Source organism: Cetorhinus maximus, chromosome 13 (assembly GCF_964194155.1).
Source record: "Cetorhinus maximus chromosome 13, sCetMax3.hap1.1, whole genome shotgun sequence".
Lineage (NCBI taxonomy): Eukaryota > Metazoa > Chordata > Chondrichthyes > Lamniformes > Cetorhinidae > Cetorhinus > Cetorhinus maximus.
The window spans coordinates 38,759,792-38,779,749 of NC_135891.1; positions in this window are offsets into that span (position 1 = coordinate 38,759,792).

The following is a 19,958-nucleotide window of genomic DNA, read 5'->3' on the forward strand; positions in this document are numbered from 1 at the left end:
TCCTTAGGTAAGCAGACCAAAACTGCACACAATACTCCAGGTGCGGTCACACTAAGGTTCTATATAATTGCAGTAAGACATCTTTACTCCCATACTCAAAACCTCTTGTAAAAAAGGCCAACATACCATTTGCCTTCTTAATTGCTTGCTCTACCTACATATTAGCTTTCAGTGACTCATGAACAAAGACACCCAAGTCCCTGTGAGGAAAGAAAGTATATTGCATTGTTAAAAAAAAATAGTAACACCTAGACTATATATTCAATAAAACGACAGGAGGATTCCCATAGGATCTTTCAAAGGGTACTTTTCAGCAGAGCTAGAAGCTGAGTTTGCCCCCTTGTCATAGGTGAATAGAGATTAAAAAGGAGGGAGGAACAAGGGTCAGCAAGCAATACAAAGGTTACATAGTAACAGGTAATGGCAATGCAGCACCAGGTGATCAGACCAGCTGTACATGTGATTGCTTGAGATGAGAGAAATGCGAAGAGAAATAGCACTCTGCTGTAACTAACATAATAGCAAAATATCGCAGATGCTGGAAATCTGAAATAAAAACAAAAAGTGCTGGAAATACGCAGTGGGCCAGGTAGCATCTGTGAAAAGAGAAACAGGGTTATAGTTTTAGATTGCTAACCTTTCATCGGAATTGGAAAACATTAAGAATATTTTAAGTTTTTAAGCAAATGCAGAGCTAGGGGAAAAGGGAGGAAAGAACAAAAGGGAAGATCTGTGGTAGGGTGGAAGGTAGGAGAGATTAATGACAGAAGGGATGATGGTGCAAGGCAAAAAAGGGCTGGTGATGGAGCAAGATCTCGATTTGTTGAGTCTGGAAGGCTTTAACGTGCTTACCTGATTAATGAGGGCTGTTGCTCAAGCTTTGGCTGTGAATCATCAGAACAGTGAAGGAAGCTGAAAACAGAGAGGTTAGAGTGGAAGTGGGTTGGAGAATTAAAGTGGCAAGCGAATGGCAACTCAGGGTTATGCTTGGAAACCGAATACTTCAATCTACATTTGAGTCATAGAGTTACACAGCACAGAAACAGGCCCTTCGGCCCATTGTGTCCATGCCAGCCATCAAGCACCTATCTATTCTAATTCCATTTTCCAGCACTTGGCCCATATCCTTGTATGCTATGGCATTTCAAGCGCTCATCTAAATACTTCTTAAATGTTGTAAGGGTTCCTGCCTCCAGATTCCAACCACCCTCTGGGTGAAAAACTTTTTCCTCAAATCCCCTCTAAACCTCCTACCCCTTACCTTAAACCTGGTTATTGATGCCTCTGCTGAGGGAAAAAGTTTCTTCCTATTTACCCTATCTATGCCCCGCATAATTTTGTATATCTCTATCAGGTACCCCTTCAGCCTTCTCTGCTCTAAGGAAAACAACCCTAGCCTATCCAGTCTCTCTTCAAAGCTGAAATGCTGCAGCCCAGGCAACATCCTGGTGAATCTCCTCTGCATCCTCTCCAGTGCTATCACATCCTTCCTATAGTGTGGCAACCAAAACTGCACACAGTGCTCTAGCTGTGGCCTAACTAGCATTTTATACAACTCCAACATAACCTCCCTGCTCTATATTCTATGTTTCAGCTAATAAAGGCAAGTATCCCATATGCCTTCTTAACCACCTTTTCTACCTGTGCTGGTGCCTTCAGGGACCTATGGACATGTATACCAAGGTCCCTCTGATCCCTTGTACTTCCTAGGGTCCGACCATTCATTGTGTATTCCCTTGTCATGTTAGTCCTCCTAAATGCATCACCTCACACTTCTCAGGATTAAATTCCATTTGCCACTGCTCTGCCCATCTCACCAGCCCAGCTATATCATCCTGTAATCTAAGGCTTTTCTCCTCACTATTTACCACACCACCAATTTTCGTGTCATCTGTGAATGTACTGATCATACTTCCTGTATTCACTGCTAAATCATTAATGTACACCACAAACAGCAAGAGTTCCAGCACTGATCCCTGCGGTACACCAGTCATCACAGGCTTCCAATCACGAAAACAACCTTCGACCATCACCCTCTGCCTCCTGCCACTAAGCCAATTTTGGATCCAATTTGCCAAATTGCCCTGGATCCCATGGGCTCTTACCTTCTTGATCACTCTCCCATGTGGGACCTTGTCAAAAGCCTTACTAAAGTCCATGTAGACTACATCAACTGCACTACCCTCACCTACACAACTAGTCACCGCCTCGAAAAATTCAATCAAATTTGTTAGGCATGATCTCCCCGTGGCAAAGCCATGCTGACTATCCCCGATTAATTCCTGCCTCTCCAAGTGGAGATTAGTCTTGTTCATCAGAATTTTTTCCAATAGTTTCCCTACCACTGATGTTAGACTCACTGGCTTGTAATTACCTGATTTATCCCTACTACCCTTCTTGAATAATGCTACAGCATTCTCTGTCCTCCAGTCCTCTGGCACTTCCCCTATGGCCAGAGAGGATTTGAAAATTAGTGTCAGAGCCCCTGCAATTTCCTCCCTTGCCTCACATAACAGTTTAGGATACATCTCATCTGGGCTGGGGATTTATCCACTTCTACACTCACTAAAACCTCTTCCCTCTCAATGCTAATTTGTTCAAGTGTATCACAGTCCCCCTCCCTGATTTCTATACTTACATCGTCCTTCTCCATAGTGAACACAGGTGAAAAGTAATCATTTAAAACCTCACCTACATCCTCTGGCTTCACACACAGATTGCCACTTTGGGCCCTAATGGGCCCTACTCATTCCCTGATTATCCTCTTAATATATTTATAAAATGCCTTGGGATTTTCTTTCATTATGCCCTCTCTTTGCTCTCCTAATTACTTTTTTAAGTACCCCCCTACACTTTATATACTCCTCTAGGGCTTCCACTGTTTTCAGCCCTCTGTATCTGCCATAAGTCTCCTTTTCTTTCCTTCTCCAATCTTCTATATCCCTTGATATCCAGGATTCCCTGGACTTGTTGGTCCTACCCTTCACCTTTACAGGAACATGTTGGCCCTGAACTCTCACTATTTCCTTTTTGAATGACTCCCACTGGTCTGATGTAGACTTCCCTACAAGTAGCTGCTCCCAATCCACTTTGGCCAGATCCTGTCTTATCATACTGAAATCGGCCTTCCCCCAATTCAGGATCTTTATTTCCAGTCCATATTTGTCTTTTCCATAACTACCTTAAATCTTAAATCTTACAGAGTTATGGTCACTATCCCTGAAATGCTCTCCCACTGACATTTTTACCACTTGCCCGGCTTCATTCCCGAAGATTAGGTCCAGTACTGCCCCTTCTCTTGTAGGACTTTCTATGTGCTGGCTCAAAAAGCTCTACTGGATGCACTTTAAGAATTCCGCCCCCTCTAAGCCTTTCACACTAAGACTATCCCAGTTAGTATTGGGGAAGTTGAAATCCCCTACTATTAATACCCTATTATTTTTACATTTTACTGAGATTTGTCTATATATCTGCTCCTCTATCTGCCCCTGGCTGCTTGGAGGCCTATAGTACACTCCAGGAAATGATTGCCCCCATTTTGTTTTTAAGTTCTACCCATATGGCCTCATTTGAGCAACCTTCCAAGATACCATCCCTCTTTACTGCAGTAATTGACTCTTTGATCAATAGTGCAATGCCACCTCCTCTTTTACCCCCCCACTGTCACACAGGAAGATTCTATACTCTGGAAAATTGAGCTGCCAGTCCTGCCCTTCCCTCAACCATGTCTCCGTGATAGCAACAATATAATATTCCCATGTGTTAATCAACACCCTCAATTCATCTGCCTTATTTGTAAGACTCCTTGTGTTAAAATAGATGCAATCCAGCCTTGCATTATTCCCTTGTGCCTTAACAGGTCTATATTTATTCTGCCTTCCACGCTGACTTGGTTTCTCTTCAATATTTGGCTGTGCATCACCCCCTACTGCACCTCCACTCTGTATCCCATCCCCCTACCAAATTAGTTTAATGCCCCGTCCCCTCCCCCCAACAGCATTAGCAAACCTTCCCACAAGGATGTTGGTCCCATTCCAGTTCAGTTGCAACCAATCCGACTTGCACAGGCCCCACCTTCACCAGAAAGAGACCCAGCGATCCAGGAAACTAAAGCCCTCCCTCGTGCACCAACTCTTCCTTCAGCACCATTCACAACTCCTCAGATACTGAAGCAGTCCATGTCCAAATCCAGCAAGACCTGGAGAATATCCAGGCTTGGGCTGACAAGTGGTAAGTGACATTCACGCCGCACAAGTGTCAGGCAATGACCATCTCCAACAAGAGAAAATCCAACCATCGCCCCTTGATGTTCAATGGCATTACCATCACTGAATCCCCTACTATCAACATCCTGGGGGTTACCATTGACCAGAAACTGTACTGGACTAGCCATATAAATACTGTACCTACATGAGCAGGTCTGAGGCTAGGAAGTGTGCGACGAGTAACTCACCTCCTGGCTCCCCAAAGCCTGTCCACCATCTACAAGGCACAAGTCAAGAATGTGATGGAATACTCCCCACTTGCCTGGATGAGTGCAGCTCCCACAACACTGAAGAAACTGGACATCGTCCAGGACAAAGCAGTCCGCTTGATTGGCACCACATCCACAAACCTTCACTCCCTCCACCACTGACGCACAGTAGCAGCAGTGTGTACCATCTACAAGATGCACTGCAGGAATTCACCAAGGCTCCTTAAACAGCACCTGCCAAACCCACGACCACTACCACCTAGAAGGACAAGGGCAGCAGATAGATGGGAACACCACCACCTGGAAGTTCCCCTCCAAGTCACTCACCATCCTGACTCGGAAATATATTGGCGTTCCTTCACTGTTGCTGGGTCAAAATCCTGGAACTCCCTCCCTAACAGCACTGTGGGTGTACCTACACCACATGGACTGCAGTGGTTCAAGGAGCTAGCTCATCGTCACCTTCTCAAGGGCAATTAGGGATGGGCAATAAATGCTGGCCAGCCAGTGAAGCCCACATCACATGAATGAATATAAAAAAAACACATTCATCCTCTTTATCCTCCTATTCTAATACTCAGGAGCACGTGGCACGGCGAGTAATCCAGAGGTTACAACCTTTGAGCTCCTGCTATTCAATCTGCTACCTAGCTCCCTAAATTCTTGTTGCAGGACTTCATCCCTCTTTCTACCTATATCATTGGTATCAATGTGACTGTTCTGACTGTTTGCCCTCCCCCTGCAGAATGCCCTAAAACCGTTGCTGACATCCTTGACCCTGGCACCAGGGAGGCAACACACTATCCTGGAGTCACGTCTACGGCCGCAGAAGCGCCTGTCTGTACCCCTCATTAGTGAGTCTCCTACCACAATTGCTCTTGCACCTTACTCCTCCCCCATTGTGCAGCTGAGCCAGCCACAGTGCCATGAACTTGGCTCTGGCTGCACTCTCCAGAGGAACCTTCACCCTCACCGTTTTCCAACACAGAAAAATGGTTCTTGAGTGAGATGCACTCTTGGGCTTTCCTGACTACCTGCTTGCCTCCCTTCTTCTGACTGGCGGTCACCCACTCCCTCTCTACCTGCACTTCCTTAAGCTGTGGAGTGCCCACATCTAAAAATGTGCTATCCACGTAACCCTCAGCCTCGCAGATGCCCTGATGTGTCTCCAGCTGATGCTCAAACTCCGAAATCTGTTGCTCAAGCTGGTCAAGCTGGTGGCACTTCCTGCACATGTGGTCATCCAGACTGCAAGGGGTGTTTAAGAATCCCCACATGCTGCAGGCCGCACAACACAAGGGACTGAGCTCCCTTGACATACTTTTTGTTTGTTTTTAATTAAAACACAATTTCCTTAAATTTATGCCAAGTAGAAAACTATTTCGTTTTTTTAAAAAAAAATCAAATGCTGAGACTCTTACCTTCTGTAATGCTGCTTTAAAGTGGAAAAAAAAACTTACCCACTACTTGCCAATCAGCTCTCTTCCTTATCCTGACGTCAATCCTTTCGAATTCCAGTGCCACTGAGTGTTTGGGTGAGCACTGGCTCCCTCACAGGTAAACTCTGCTCCGCTCTTTATGCAGCCGCTCTGCTCCCGTTCTTTGTACTTAAATATTTTAAACATGAGTTTCTTAACAGTACTCCTCAGCTGCAATAATGTCTACTGAGTTAGACCACTTGGTCAATCAAAATAGGCACTGAAGAGATACCCACTAATCACCTACCTGTTTTCCTGTGATGTCACACTTTGGTTCTGACAGGTAGAAACAGGTTGAAGGGGCTCTCTGCCATCGGGTTTATCTCCCACCGCCGCTGCCCTTCTCACACAAGTCCGTTCTCCCCACACTCTTTTATCCTGTGTCTCTGCCGCTCTCTTCACGCTCTTTTATCCTGTGCTGCCACTCTCCTCGTCTTTGGTATTCCCCATATAGAGGAGACTACATTGTGAGCAGTGAATACAATATATTAAATTCAAAGAAGTGTAAGTAAATGGTTGTTTCACTTGGAAGGAGCAATTGAGGCCTAAAACAGTGAGAAGGTAAGAGGGGAAAGGACAGGGGTTGCACATGCTGAGTTTGTATGGTAATTATTGTGGGAAGGGGAACTGACATTGGAAGAGAGGACCAGAGTTTTGTGGAGAGAGCAGTCCCTTCAGAATGCTGTAAAGGGAGGGAAGGGGAAAATGTGCTTGTTGATGACGTCACACTGGAGGTAGTAGAAATGGCAGAATCACAATCTGTTGAATGTGAAGGCAGGTGTGGTGGAAAGCGAGGACAAGATGAATTATATCATGGTTCTGAGAGGGAGGGGAAAGGGTGAAAGCAGAGGTACAGAAAATAGGCCAGACATAGTTGAAGGACCGGTCAACAACAGTGGAGGGGAATTCTCAGTTGAGGACAAAATAAGGTGTATCAGAGGCACTGGTGTGCAAGGGCATCATTAGAACAGATGCAACGGAGCCAAAGAAATAGGGAAGATGGAATTGAGACTTTACAAGAGGTGGGCTGGGAAGAAGTGTAACCAAAGTAACTGTAGGAGTCAGTGCACTTATAGTAGATAGCAGTTGACAGGCTGTTCCTAGATATGGAGTTAGAGAAGTCAAGGAAGGGAATGGAAGAAACAGAAACAGAAAATGCTGGAAAAACTCAGCAGGTCTAGCAGCATCTGTGGAGAAAGAAACAGACTTAACGTTTTGAGTCCGTATGATCCTTCTTCAGAGCCTTCTTCCCTCTTCAGGTAATGGAAGAGTTAGAGATGGACCTGCAAAGGCAAGGAAGGGCAGAAATTTGCTGGAAAATTGATTAAATTTTCTAGTTTGGGCCGAGAGCAGCAGGAGGCACTGATAAAGTCATTGATACATTGGAAAAAGAGGTGAGAGAGGAGACCTGAGTAGGACTGGAACAAAAAATTTTCCATGTATTTTACAAAAAGGCAGGTATGGCTAAGACTCATAAAGGTTCCCATAGCCATTTTTTGGAAGAAGTGAGAGGAGTCAAAGGGGAAGTCATTCAATGAGAAAAGAAGTTCAGTCAGGAGGAGGAGGGTGCATAGGGTCTTGTTAGGCCTCCATTCAAGGAAGAAGAGGAGAGCCCTTTTGGTGAGGGATAGAGGTGTAGAGGTACTAAACACATATTATAGTGAAAATGTGGTGATTAGAACCAGAAAACTGAGAACTATCAAATTGGTTGATGAGTGACAGATGTAGGTCAGAAGACGACTACATACTCTGCTGTAATTAACTTCCTATCTTCCCATCCCCAAAGCATGTCCTGCTAGCTGCCCCAATGATAACCAGAGCACCTTCCTCCATGAGGTGAGAACTTGAATGAAGGCTGGGCCTCAACTACCTTTTGTCCTCTCCTAGGTATTGAGACAGTTGGTCCTGCGAGTAGAGTGGGAGTAAGTTACTGTGTGATTTCTGTAAAGATTTGTGCGGATGCATGAGGTTGCTTCCTATTGTGTGCATTCTGAGAGGGGGGGAGTAGGCAAGTTGCGAGCAGGATGGGGAAGTGGTAATGTGTAAGGAAATGGCTTCAGTATGAAATGTGAAAGCAGTTAGCGGAGGAAAGAAATGCTTTCCAGTTGTTACCAGGTAAAAGCAGCAAGCTTCTTGCAGCTGTTGTGAGGGTAGCAGCAGGAGCTGAGTGTGATTTGACTGGGAAAAGGGGGTAAGCGCAGTGTGCCCTTATGATTGGAGGGAGGATGTTGAAGCAAGCTCTGATACAGAGAAAAAGTGATAGCAGGACATCATTATCACCTTTCCTATCTGAATATGGTTATTGAACTTTACACGACATGCACCCATATCCTGGGAATGATATTTCTTGATATTTTCAGCCACTCCCTTCCAGGCCTGCCGCAGTGTCTACCTTGGTAACCTCCCATCATTGCAGGGGGAGAGAACCTGTCTCTGGGCTCTCCCCTACTCCACCAAAACCTTCATCACTGCATCACTGAACCACGGTGCTCTACCATGAGGCATCTTTTGGTTCAAATTGTGAAACTGCACAAAATAATTTGAACAGATTTAAAGGGCATTGCTTTGAGAGGCACAAGCGTACTTTAAATAGGTATCATACCCTATGGAAATGCACCCTGCAAGTCAATGAGCTGTGAATGAAGGAAGAAAATGCATATATTGCTTGCTTATGATATTCAAAATGAGGTCCTACCATCAAAATCATTCAGGCCTCTCAAAATACCAGGTGGGTGGCCCGATTGTCCTCCTTGATTTGTACCACCAACACTTGTGCATGCACAAAACCGATTTAAGTATGTGTAGTGTTTTCATATGCCATATCACATAATTCATGATCTTTAACATTGCTTAAGTGCATGAATTCTGCTTTATTTTAGAACCAAATACATAGCTTAATGCATTTGAACTGACAGGGTAATCTTACCCTGGGGCAAAAATACTGTTGCTGCAAAAATGCAGCTTGTCATTTCAAAACATGCCTAAACAGTTTTACCATAACTTGATTTGCCTTGACAGTACAATTTGACCTTCCAGTTTTCTTGATTTTTCATTTCTATTATCTATCTTTGAGAAATGTCAATGGAGCAAACATTACAACAGGTATTTTGTCAGTGGGGATAGACATTGATTACGATGTATAACATCTGAAACATAAGAGTGACTTTCAGTTTTGTAGTTGACTGCTACAAACAGTAGCTTGCAGGATTAAAAATTGACATTCATTAGAGCCTAGATTATTAAACGCACATTATAAACTGACTCTAAAGTCAATGCCATATTTTTCAGAAAGCCGTATTTGAAATAGAAAATTAAATCATATATGTTATCCATTTATCGCTCTGAAGTTTATAATGTTCCAAATTACACATTAATTAATACAGATTAAATATTGAATATTTAATCAAATAAAAAATTCTTCAATAATGTGACACTGTTAACTCAATATAGCACTCATCGCAGTTTTTTTTTTTAAAAAGCTTTGACTTGTCCAAATTATTTAAACTTGGTCAATTAAGATTATTCATCACACAAGGAAAATAATATGATTGGTCTGTTACATGGCGTGAGCATCATCAAATGAATATGAACATCTGATTCTGATCTTGATTTCAAATATCTGAATTGAAACTTCAGAATAGAATTCTTTCATTTGGGTATCTTTTGAGTTATGTCATTCATGATCATAACATTGGTGCATCAGGGTACTCAAGTACGACTTATGTCCACAGTAAGCTAGAACTGGAAGGAAGCAGAAAAAAGAAAGAGTCTTTGGCTGCATTTGTATTGCCAATTTATATTGAAGTGGCTTCAGGTATGTATTGATACCACAGTGGCAGTATGACTTCACAATCATGACCCAATGCCACACCAGTATATATTCAAGTAGTGCAAGACCCTTCCCCCTTTGAGGGGGCAGAATGTGGAGTATAACTCCAGTGCTGTTTAAGTCAGAGTTTACAAATGCCCAAGCATCTGTTTGATACCTTGAACAGTTTATAAGTGTTGGCCTGTTTAGTATTATGAAAAAGCAAACTCTATTTTTCATGCTTTTCCCAATATTAAGTTCTAGGATAGGAGAGATCAGTACAAGATTTGTGTTAACAGCCACCTCAAACATTTGGCTCAGACGGCAAGTAAAGGATGTTTTTAAATTAAAGAAAATCCTTGCCCAATTTGGAAAATAAAAGCTGCTGAACTGAAGTTGTGATTAAGGCCAAAACCATTAAGTAGGTATTTAATGTTTATATAATATTTGTATTGCTCTAACTACCTGTTCAGTGCTAGTTTTAGAAAATTGAGTGGATGGCATTTACCACTGCCGTCACCCTTCACTTATAAGAGTGGTCACTGCTCCTATGAGAAAATGTCTGAAAATGGTGAATTGGATTCCAACTAGGTGCAGCTATCATAGCTATCCAAAAAAAACATCAGCAAGCAAACGGCTGACTAAGAAATTCCTTCTTGGTCATGCTTAAATGACCTTAAAATTTCAACTACTATATTTGAGACTGATCAAGTTCTTACACTCACTCCTCCAAATAACAATTTCAGCAGTACATATTGGTTACACAAACCTTTTCAGAAAATAATCAGAAATAAATAATCCCAAAGTTATCAGAGTTGATCAAAACGAAAATGGGTTTTGAAAAGTGAGACCATGTCAGAGTATCCAATACTATAATATTTAATTTCCTGATATCGTATGCCCTCCATCACCAAGACTGCCAACTGCCACCTTCATCGCATCGCCCATCTTTATTCCTGCCTCAGCTCATCTGCTACTGAAATCCTCATCCATCCCTTTTTTCCTCGAGACTCAATTATTCCAATGCTCTCCTAGCCTGCCTCCCATCTTGCATCCTCTGTAAATTTGAGCTAATTCAAAACTCCGCTGCCATGATGCATGTGCTTAATGCATGGCTTAAACTGGTTCCTGGTTCAGCAGTGCCTTGATTTTAAAATTCTTATCCTTGTTTTCAAATTCCTCTATTTCCTCTTCTTATGTATGTAATCTCTTACAGTCTTAAACCCTCAGAGAAGTTGCCCCAGTTCTGGCTCTTGCATATCCCTGATGTTCGTCACTCCACCATATTGGCTGTACTGCTAGCTGTCTAAGCTTTGGAAGTCTTTCCCTAAACCTCAGATAAAGATAAAATGCTGCAGATGCTGGAAATATGAAACAAAAAATGTTGGAAAAACTCAGCAGATCTGACAGCATCTGTGGAGAGAAAGACAGAGTTAACATTTCGAGTCCGTATGACTCTTCTTCAGTAGCTCTGAAGAAGAGTCATATGGACTCGAAACGTTAACTCTGTCTTTCTCTCCACAGATGCTGTCAGACCTGCTGAGTTTTTCCAGCAATTTTTGTTTTTGTTTCTCTAAACCTCTCTGTCTCTCTCTCTCTCAGACACACCTTAAAGTGGCCTTTGACCAAGTTTTTGGTCACTTGTCCTAGTATCTTCTTCTGTGGTAGATTGTCAAATTTTCCTTGCCAATACATCTGTGAAGTTTTGGAACTTGCTTTAAACTACATTAAAGGTGCTATATAAATACAAGTTGTTGCCAATATAGGCATCTATTACTTTGAAGTAAATTACTATTGACAAACAGTTGTAACTTTTCAAAATTGCCTTCATAAAATTAAATGCAGAGTACCACTCCTACTAACTCTCAGCTCTTGACCATGAACATAGATTTCTTCATTTGATTAATATTGTGGGCATATAGCATATTTTGTACATTCCATCTGATACTCATTGTAGTTTTATTTTTCTATAATCTTGCCAATATCCTTTTTCCTGTGTAATGTTACATTTGCCCTAAAGTTCTAAAGGAGATGAGGGAGGAAAATGTGAGGCTCTGCCTAGAATTATGAAAGAGTCAGGGAAGAACCATTGGGTACTAGAGAGAGATTCCTCAGCATTTGAGCAATAGCAACAAGCAAAAATAGTACTGAAATTTAAAAGGAGCCTTTTGGTTCTTTGAACCACTTCCTGTTCTTGAATTCCCTCCCTTGTATCTCATGACATAAGCTGGATAACAAAGCCTAGATGCAGCACGATCAGTTCACTGTACAGTATTAGCTTGACATCCCTGGAATTTTAGGGCAGGATTTCCCTCTTTAAGATGGAGTTGCAGTGGGGTGAAATGTCATTCAGCATCACCGTAACTCTGACCCATTTTCCTGGATAAGTGATGCTCAGGCATGGAGTGCAGGCTTTGGGTGGGATTCGCATTAGGTCAGTAGGTATCCCATCACTGTAACAAAGATACTGCAGCAACAATGGGGATGTTACTAACACCAGAAGAGTTCTGTCAGTGCATTTGAAGGGACAGAACAGGTTGAAAATAGAAATGGACATTATTTTCATATGTCTTAACTGAGACAGACATGTGCAAAGATGATGCTTGGGCCTATGTGGAGGGAGAGGATTCGGGGGAAAGCTCTCCACTGGTTGGAGTCTGTAGTGATTATGGATTTGTTTAGTGTGTAATGTACCTTTAAGAAAATACTTGTTAAGGACGATCACATGATTTGTAGTAACCAATAGGAGAGTAGTGCGGCCTACCTCAGCAGTCAGTATAGAAATAGAGTTGGATTTGAAAGCACGTGTGTAGTTGCTGCTGAGTGTATTGGAAATAAACTTTATGTTTCCACCCAAGAAGCGTCTGCTGCTCAACTCTATCAACAATAGTAGCAGCTCAGCCACCCATGGCGATGAGGATAAAACAGGACTGAACAGAAGAAATCAGGTTAGAAAGAAATCGGCACTGTACCTTGCCCAGTGATTATATGTAGCAAGCTCTGTTAGAATTGAAGAAATAATCGCCTCTCAAAATGCCACAATTAGGGAAAATTGATTCTTTTGAACCAGCCACAGTTGATTGGTCTCATTACATAGAACGCCTCGCCATCTTTTTTCAAGTGAATGAGATTACAGGGGAAGAGAAGAGGTGAACGATCCTTTTGAGTACTTGTGGGAGCAAAACCTACAGTCTGATTCAAGGTTTGACGGCACCCAGTGCCCCAGATTCAAAGAATTTCGATGAACTAGTGGACTTCGTGAAGGGTCATTTTCAACCAAAGCCCTCAGTCACGATGCAGCGGTTTAGGTTTCATTCACGAAATAGAGGCTGGGTGAGACAATTGCATGATACGTGGCAAATTTGAAGCAGCTAATGGAGCATTGTGAGTTCAGTATGACTCTAAGCAGCATGCTCAGAGATCATTTAGTGTGTGGTGTGAATGAGGACACTAATCAGAAAAGATTATTGTCCAAAGTGAATCTGGATTTCAAGAAGGCACTAGAGATAGTGCTGGCCATGGAAAGCGCAGTAAGAGATTCAAAAGCAATACACGGTCCTCCACATTGGGTGGGAAACTCCCAATAGCTGAAGGACAAAGAAAACTAACTTTGCAGTGAAATCAAAGAATAATTTTAATAGAAGTGTAAACAAGTAGTCTTTTAGCGATTGGCAGTTTAAAAAAATTGAATGCTACTATTGTCACAGAAATGGACATATGATGAGGCAGTGCAAGGAAGATTCAAGCAGGCTTGTAAACAAGAGAAGAAGTCCAATGAAATCTACAATGTAGAAGAGCCTCAAACAACAAATTCAGACATTTACTCATTGTTTAATTTGAAGGTTGGAAAGACAGAACCAATATTTGTCACAGTGAAAGTAAATGGCAAACCTGTTAGAATGGAAATGGACACAGGAGCTTCCACTACAGTAATTGGGGAACATACCTTTAACTATCTAAATAATGGTGAACATCAATTAAGTTTAGAAGAAACAACTGCCAAGCTCAAAACATATACGGGGTGAAGACATTCAAGTAAAAGGCATTAGCAGAGTAACTGTCCATTATGGAAGCCAGTCAGCAAAGTTACCCTTGATGGTGGTAGTAGGTGAAGGGCCAAGCCTCTTGGGGCGAAATTGGTTAAAGGAGATGAAGTTAGAATGGGCTGAAATTTTCTAGTTGAGAGCTAGTGGGCTACCTGAGCTACTTAGAAAGTACGCCACCGTCTTCAAGGGTGAACTTGGGAAAATCCAGGGCCTGCAGGCAAAGATTCATGTGGATCTGGGAGCAACCCCTCGCTTCATGAAGATGAGACTGGTGCCATATGCACTACGATAAAAAGTCGACACTGAACTGAACAGACTAGAGAAACTGGGCGTTATACAACCTGTGCAGTTCTCAGAATGGGCAGCATCCATAGTCCCGTCCTTAAACCTGACCAAAGCGTCCGAATTTGTGGAGACTGCAAACTGATGGTTAATAGAGTAGCTAAGCTGGACAGGCACCCCATACCAAAAATCAAAGACCTGTATGCCAAGCTGGCAGGAGGAACTGTCTACACAAAGCTTGACATGAGTCATGCTTATCAACAACTAAAGTGAGATAATGCCTGCCGGGAATTTGTCACAATTAATACTCACAAAGGGGGTTGTACCAATATACACGATTGCCTTTTGGTGTCTCCTCAGCTTGAGCCATCTTGAGCCAGAACAATGGAAAGCTTACTGCAGGGACTGCCCCAGGTTGTAGTCTATTTAGATGATGTGTTGGTTCACTGATAAAGAGAATTTGGCAAACTTAGAAGTCTTAAAACGTTTCTTGCAAGCTAGAGTACACCTAAAAAAAGAAAAGTGCACGTTCCAAGCAAGGGAGGTAATCTATTTGGGTCACCGGGTAGATTCACAGGGCTTCCACCCGGTTGAGGAGAAATTGAGAGCCATAAGAGAGGCACCTGCGCCAAAGAACGCCTCAGAGCTCAAATCATTCCTAGGAATGATCAACTATTATGGACGGTTCTTACCCAGTTTATCTACAGAGCTGGTCCCCCTGCATGCTCTACTCAAAAAGAACCAATGTTGGTCTTCGGAGGCTCCCCAGAAAGAAGCTTTCATAAAGGTGAAACAATTGTTGCACTCGTCAAATCTATGACCAGACGAAACAATTAGTGCTGACATGCGATGCATCTCCCTACGGAGTGGGAGCAGTGCTCTCACACTGGATGGGTGACGGCACGGAACAGCCAATAGGTTACTTATCAAAATGCTCACCACAGCGAAAAAGGGATACTCGCAGACAGAAAAATAAGGCCTGTCCATCATCTTTGATGTCAAGAAATTTCACCAGTATGTACATGGACAGCACTTTACAGTCATTTCAGACCACAAACCATTGCTAGGATTGTTTAGTGAGGACAACTCTATACCACCCATAGCCTCAGCAAGAATACAATGATGGGCTTTATTTCTGGCAGCATACGAATACACTTTTGTCCATAGGCCTGGCAATCAAATTGTAAACGCCGATGTCCTTAGTTGTTTACCTTTACAAGAAAATCCCAGTTCCACAGGTACTTGTTTTACTGTTAAATTTCTTAGATTCCTCGCCTGTATGTGCTCGACAGATCAGAGACTGGACAAGTCAGGACCCAGTCCTATCTCAAGTACAAGAATAAGTGCTGCATGGTTGGTCACAGGAACCCATATCTGATTAAATGAAACTGTACTTCAACAGAAGACATGAAATAACCAGCCAGGACGGCATCTTATTGTGGGGAGCACAAGTGATAGTTCCTCCAAAGGGAAGGGAGCCACTTTTAATTGAACTACAGAGTGACCATTCCAGGAATTTCCTGAATGGAGACCATAGCTTGCAGCTATCTATGGAAGCCTGGAATGGATGGAGAAATGGAGAGTTTAGTAAAGAACTGTGCAATGTCAGCAACTGCAAAAGTTGCTAACAACAGCTCCATTACACTCATGGGAGTGGCCAGGTAGACCCTGGGTGCGGTTACACATTGACTACATTGGACCTTTCCTGGGAACAATGTTTCTACTCATTGTTGATGCCCATTCGATGCTTGGATATATATGAGGTGAAGTCACCAACGTTAGCTGCTACAATTGAGAAACTTCGTCAGAGTTTTGCCACTCACGGACTACCAAAAGTAGTCATTTCCAATAACGTCATGGCATTTACGAGTGCTGAGTTTCAACGGTTTATCAGCCTCGATGGTATCACTCATGTCAAAACTGCACCGTACCACCCTTCCTCAAATGGACTGGCTGAAAGGGTGGTTCAAACATTCAAGGCAGGCATGAAAAAGCTGACTGGCGATTCCTTGGCAACCAAGCTAACATGCTTTCTTTTTCATTACAGGACTACCCCTCACACAACAACAGGTGTCACACCTGCGGGGTTATTGTTGAAACACCATCTCAGGATGAGATTGAGTTTAATAATGCCGAATTTAGAGGGGAAACCAGAAAACTAGACTTGACTGCCATAATTGCGAGAGGAAATTTACCGTGGGAGAGCTGGTATACGTGAAAAACTTCGGGGAAGGACTAAAGTGGTTACCGGGTGAAATAAGTGCGGTGAATGAACCTCTATCTTACCATGTGGAGGTGGAAGGCCGGATCATCTGGAATCGTGTGGACCATTTAAGGAAGAGAGAGACAAATCACCAAGATTTGTTTCCACCAGTGATTATGACGAGGTCTGCATTTTCTATTGAGGATACTCAACCCAGGACAGACTTGTCCGATGTTCCTATAAGAGTTGAGGATACAGAACTGCAAGTGCCCACTGAAGCACTTGATGTTCAGGTAACTCAGGAAAAGGATGTCTCTGACAAAGAATCTGAAGTTGTGGAGCTGCAATGTTTCGCATGTACCAGGAAACCACCTGAAAGACTGAACTTGTAAATTCCTTACCCAATGGAAATATTATGTTGTCTTGAAAAATATGTACTTATAAATATATGTATAGCCGAGTTAAATGGGGAGGAATGTAGTAATTATGGTTTTGTTTAGTGTGTGATGTACCTTTAAGAATAATACTTGTTAAGGAAGATCACATGATCTGTAGAAACCAATAGGAGAGTAGCGTGGGCTACCTCAGCAGTCAGTGTAGAGATAGAGTTGGAGTTGAAAGTACACATGTAGTTGCTGCTGTGTATATTGTCAATAAACTTTATGTTTCCACCCAATTAGTGTCTGCAGATCAACTCTATCAACAAAAGTAGCAACTTGGCCACCCCTACATCAGAGCCATACCTAGCACAAGGGAAGATGGTTGTGGTTGTTGGAAGTCAGTCATCTCAGTCCCAGGACATCACTATAGGAGTTCCTCAGGGTGGTGTCCTAGGCCTAACCATCTTCAGCTGATTCATCAATGGCCTTCCCTCCTTCAAAAATGGCGATATTTGATGATGATTGCACAATGTTCAGTACCATTCACGGCTCCTCAGATATTGAAGCAGTCAGTGTTCATATACAGCAAGACCCTGACCACTTCAGCTTGGACTGATAAGTGGCAAGTGACATTCATGTCACATAAGTGCCAGGCAATGACCAGCTCCAACAAGAGATATTCTAAGCACCTCCCTTTGACAATCAATGGCTTTACTGTTGCCAAATTGTCCACCATCAACATCCTGGGTGTCACCAATTAACCAGAAACTTAACTGGACCGGCCACATCAATACTGTTGCCACAAGAGCAGGTCAGAGGCTGGAAATTCTGCAATGAGTAACTCATCTCCTGACGCCCCAGTCTGCCCACCATCTACAAGGCACAAATTAGGAGTGTGATGGAATATTCTCCACTTGCCTGAAAAGTGTAGCTCCAACAACACTCAAGAAGCTCGATACCATCCAGGACAAAACAGCCTGCTTGATTGGCACCCCATCCATAAACATTCACTCCCTTCACACCCCCGACTACAAGATGCAGTGCAGCAACTCAGCAAGAGTCCTGCGACAGCACCTTCCAAACTCACAATCTCTACCGCGTAGAAGGAAAATGGCAGTAAATGCCTAGGTACACCACCACCAGCAAGTTCCCCTTCAAGCCGCACACCATCCTGACTTGGAACTATATTGCTGGTGGGTCAAAATCCTGGAACTCCCTCGCTAACAGTACTGTGCGTGTACTTACACCACACGCAGTGGTTCAAGAAGGTGACTCACCACCACATTTTCAAGGGCAGTTAGGGAAGGGCAACAAATGCTGGCCTAGCTACTCACACCCTGTGAAAGAATATTTTTAAAAAGCTGTTATGTGGCTCTTTCCCTCCTTCAGGAGCCCGGGGCTAGCACCATCACTACCCTGGGGCCTCCACCAGATGATTCTGGGGAGGGGCGGTTAGAAGTAAAATCCGCGAGGTCAAGGCTGTATCTCCTTGTTTAGTATTTACATGTGGCAGGCAGGGAAGTATGTCCAGCGGTGTTCTGAATGGGGGTGAGCAAGACGAGTATCCAAATCTGAACTAGACCTCTCTGTGCTTTTTCTGTTGCTATCGTCCCTGAGTTGGGGAAGGATAATGAGGTAAATCCAGCATGTACTTTACTAATAATGGATATATAATCAATATTCTGGTTTATTTTGATTGATGTTCAGCAGAGACTGGACATAAAGGACAGAATAGGTAACACCCCTTCAACTTCATCTGTAGCTATTTCTGCACCATTTTTGACTTATGTGTATTACTCATTCTTTTTCTTTCAATGTCAGACTCTTTATCCATAATGTATTGAATAACATTTACCACGAATCAGCCTGCTTGCTGACTTCATCTAGCTCATTTTTTTGTAGATCTTTAGCAGCCTGTTCAACTTGACTACCACCCACATCCATTCCAATTTAGTATCTTTTGCAACCTAAGCGAGCATCAGATATCATTATTAATGTAAAGCAAGGATCCCAACATTGGGTTCTTAGGACGCTGCACTCAGTGCATCTCCCTACCCCAACATTACTACGCTAATAAGCCAAATACTTGTAGATCTAAGCTCTACACTAGGAGGGAAGCATATAATCTAGGCTGAAATTCAATGTCAAAGGAGTACCATATTGTTGGAGGTGCTATCTTTTGGAAATGGTATTAAATCACAGCCTTGTCAGATGAACGTAATAGAACCTATTGCAATTTTTAAAAAAAAGTGCAAGGAGTTTTCATGATGATATGGTCAATATTCATGTTGTAAGCAACGCCACCTAAACAGGTTAAACGGTCACCAATCCCATTCTTTCTGTGGGCTTTTGCTGTGTGCAAATTGGCTGTTGCGTGCGCCTACAAAAAAGCAAGTATGCTTCAAAACTAATTCACTGGCTATGAAGTGCCTTGAGGCACCTGATGTAAAAGGCACGCGATAAATAAAAAAAAGTTATTTAGCAATCCCCTATCTCCCATGTTTTTGCAAAATTCTTAACCATTCCCAGATTTTATGCACTTTGGAATTACTTACGCCAAAGTTTTTGGTTTAGAGATCAAAGGCAGGTTGAATTGATTTTGCTTAAATTCTGAAGTGCGGGGTACTTTTTTTTTAAGAATTGAAATATTCAGACTGACTCAAGGCAACCACTTTTGTAGATTTTAACCTGAAAAACAGGGAAGTAAATTGGACATATTATAATGCTTAAAAATTCCATTGACAATTTTTAATACAATGTTGATCGAGCCTTAACTTTACAGCTTCTATTTTCACTTTACGTGGTAGTCTGTACAGACCTTGCATTGTGTTACAGGATCATCTGTACAGACTGTGCATTGCATTGCAAGGTACACAGCCTGTACAGAACCTGCATTAGATAACAAGGTGTATAGTCTGTACAGAATCTGCACTGCATTGCAAGGTGTACAGCCTGTAGACTCTGCATTGCATTGTAGGGTAGTATTTACACTCTGCTTTACATACATATAAAGTGTGCAGCCTGTATAGACTGCATTGTATCACAAGGTGTATTGGCTGTATGGACTCTGCATTGCATTCCAAGGTGCATAGCCTGCACAGACTCTGCATTGCATTCCAAGGTGCACAGCCTGCACAGGCTCTGCATTGCATTCCAAGGTACACAGCCTGCACAGACTCTGCATTGCATTCCAAGGTACACAGCCTGCACAGACTCTGCATTGCATTCCAAGGTACACAGTCTGCAGACTCTGCATTGCATTCCAAGGTACACAGCCTGCACATACC